The sequence below is a fragment of the Chrysochloris asiatica genome, unplaced genomic scaffold (genome assembly GCF_000296735.1).
Source record: "Chrysochloris asiatica unplaced genomic scaffold, ChrAsi1.0 scaffold00119, whole genome shotgun sequence".
Lineage (NCBI taxonomy): Eukaryota > Metazoa > Chordata > Mammalia > Afrosoricida > Chrysochloridae > Chrysochloris > Chrysochloris asiatica.
The window spans coordinates 8,211,357-8,214,396 of NW_006408637.1; the positions used below are offsets into that span (position 1 = coordinate 8,211,357).

The 3,040-nt window shown below is 45.2% G+C and overlaps 1 pseudogene; it reads left to right on the top strand.

Annotated features, from left to right (window-relative positions):
• Nucleotides 1–2,239: 2,239 nt before the first annotated feature.
• LOC102834976 lies at nt 2,240–2,659 on the top strand (annotated as a pseudogene).
• The last annotated feature ends 381 nt before the right edge of the window (nt 2,660–3,040 follow it).

Sequence of the window (3,040 nt, forward strand, 5' to 3'; positions counted from 1 at the left end):
TAGGAATAAATGTAACCAGAGAAACAGAGGACTTATACAAAGAAAACTACAAAACACTACTACAAGAAACCAAAAGAGACTTACAAAAATGGAAGAATGTATCACACTCCTGGAGAGGACAACTTAACATTGTGAAAATGTCAATACTGCCCAAAGCAATTTACCCATATGATGCAATCCCAATCCAGATTCCAACAACATTCTTCAAAGAGATGGAAAAAACAATTACAAACTTTATATGGAAAGGAAAGAGACTGCTTAAGAAGAAGAATAAGGTTGGAGGCCTCTCACTCCCTGACTTCAAAATTTACTACACGGCTACAGTGCCCAGTGAAGGAGGCGTCCTGCGGAGCCTCTGCATTACATAAGAGTATAGGTGGAAGCCTGAATCACATCCACATCTTCAGAGATGGGAAATTTCCACATGAAAGGATGAGCAGAGCAGCCTGAAGTGGCTAGAAGAACAGAAGATATTTCTTGAAAGAAAGACCTACAGGAAAAATACAAAACAACATAGGCAGACTGACTGTTACTACAAAATCAAGTAAGTTGCTTGCCCAGGAGACATCATGGGAAGTGGTCGGGTTCCCTCAGTGTAAACCCCCTTCCAAGACTAAGACTCAATGGGAATACACATTCTGATTGGTGATCACGCTCGACACCAATAAGGGGAAGTGAGGGAAAAACAGCAGTGAAGCTGCAAGCTATGCCCTACAATGTTCAATAGATCCTGTGAACCCAGGTGGAGACCTGGTTGGCTAGCAGTGTGGCAAGACCTGGGACTCTTGGGCCCAGAGTCAGTGACACAGTCACAGAGGACTAGAGTGGAGAGTGAAGCGTCCAGCTGATAAGAAGAGAGGGCATAGGCACAAGAACACCCACACTTGCAGATAATACCCACTTATCCTGGCTTCAATGACTGGATGATCAGAGCTCAACCAGAAGAAGAAAGAAGAGGGAAAAAAAAAGGGTAATCTGATACAATTTGATGAACTTGACCTATACTTAGGATGCAGTAGCTCAAAAGAGGGAACAAATCCTTACAGCTAGAATCATTCCCACTCCCTCCATACACAGAGTAGACAGGGATGGGCAACTTGGACATTGGCTACCCAAAATGGGTGGGCTACAAAGGAAAGAAGTGACTGGCTTACAAGCTTTCAAAAGGGAACCTATATCCAGAGGGCATGGAGGAAGGTAGAATCTCCACTGAGTAGTATCCAATCTGTCTAGGCAGGGCTGATGAAATGAAATACGGATAGGTCTCTTGTGATACAATAGTGAATAATTGTTATCAGGACTGATTGTGAGGGTTGTAGCAAAGAGGGGCGTGGTTAACTTTTCAACCTAGGAGTGGAGGTCCCTAGGACCATCAAGGGAGAAGAGCAGTGAGCAGGACCCTACTCAGAGAAGCAGTGACACCTGAGATGGTGACGTAGGAAGATGGAGCGGCTGGGGACTTTAGACAAAAAGAGGGAGAGGGGCTGTGTGCTGACGAGGGGAGGGGGCGGGGCGGGCAGGCTTGTAGGGTATATTCTGTGGTTGGCTGATGATGCATGGAGGGAACTATAACCATGGCAATGGAACAATATACAATAGAATGAATGTAAAACTAATGTTCTCCCATGTAAACTATCAATCACATAATTCACAATAAAACATTTGAAAGAAAACTATAGTTTTGGGCTACAGAAGAGGAATACAGAGTTAAGGAAGATGTTTAAAGTTAGGAGATGAAACACATACAAAAGAGGCAATCGTAGAGGGTTGTTGTGAATTAAATGAGATCTTTAAAAACTGTTTTGCATACTAGTTCTTATTGTTAAGTGCCACTGAGTTGGTCCCAACTCACAGCGACACTACCTAAAGTTTCCGAGGAGCAGCTGGTAGGTTTGAACAGCCAACTGCGTGGTTGGCAGTCCAGTGCTTGGCCTACAGCACCACACTAGGGCTCCACCGGGCCCTTAGTGAGTCACAAAGACTATAGTAGTTGTAATTTCTGTTGTCCTTGGGGTAAACACCTTTGGTGTCCTCAGGAAATTTTGAGTGCCTGAATGAATAGGAGTTGAGGAAGACATATTGTTTGGGTTCAGTGAGTTTATGGCAAATTGGGGGAAGGCATTTAAGGAATCTCCTCCCCCAGTGTCTGAGAAAGCATCGTCAAAGAAAGATATTATAAATGGAAGAGCAAATTTTTAACAATTAAAAAAGAATGAAGCCTTTCAGAAGAACCGACGAGATGGCGGAAGTGGAGCAAAAGAAAAAACGGACCTTCCGCAAGTTCACCTACCGTGGTGTGGGCCTCGACCAGCGGCTGGACATGTCCTATGAGCAGCTGATGCAGTTGTAAAGTGCGCGGCAACGGCGGCGGCTGAACCGCGACCTGCGCCGGAAGCAGCTCTAGCTACTGAAGGGGCTTCCAAAGGCCAAGAAGGAGGCACCGCCCATGGAGAAGCCTGAGGTGGTGAAGACGCATGTGCGGAACATGATCGGCAGCATGGTGGGCATGTCCAATGGCAAGACCTTCAACCCGGTGGAGATCCAGCCTGAGATGATTGGTCACTACCTGGGCGAGTTCTTAATCACCTACAAGCCTGTTAAGCACGGGCGGCCAGGCATTGGAGCCACCCACTCCTCCCGCTTCATCCCGCTCAAGTAGACCCTTAAAAAAATAAAAATAAAAATGAAGCAGATTATGCCCACTAATCATTACACTGAACTGAGAAAACAGCAAACCGGAGAAAGAGAATAGTAGAAATTATATTGTGTCTTACCTTGCCTTGCAGAACATACATTGTAAGAGAGATTAGAACTGTTATGAAAAGTTCCCTAGGGACTTTTCAACTTTCACCTTCTCCTATCAAATGAAAGAATCTATCACTCATATGGTTGCAAGTCAATTTGAGGCCAACCTATCTGGATGTTAGAGTCGTGGTGTGGCACTGGACTCCAAGGATGATTTGAACCTCAAGGTTGGCAGTTCAAACCCACGAGCTGCTCCTTGGAAGTCCTTACAGGGTCACTATGAGTTGGAACCAAC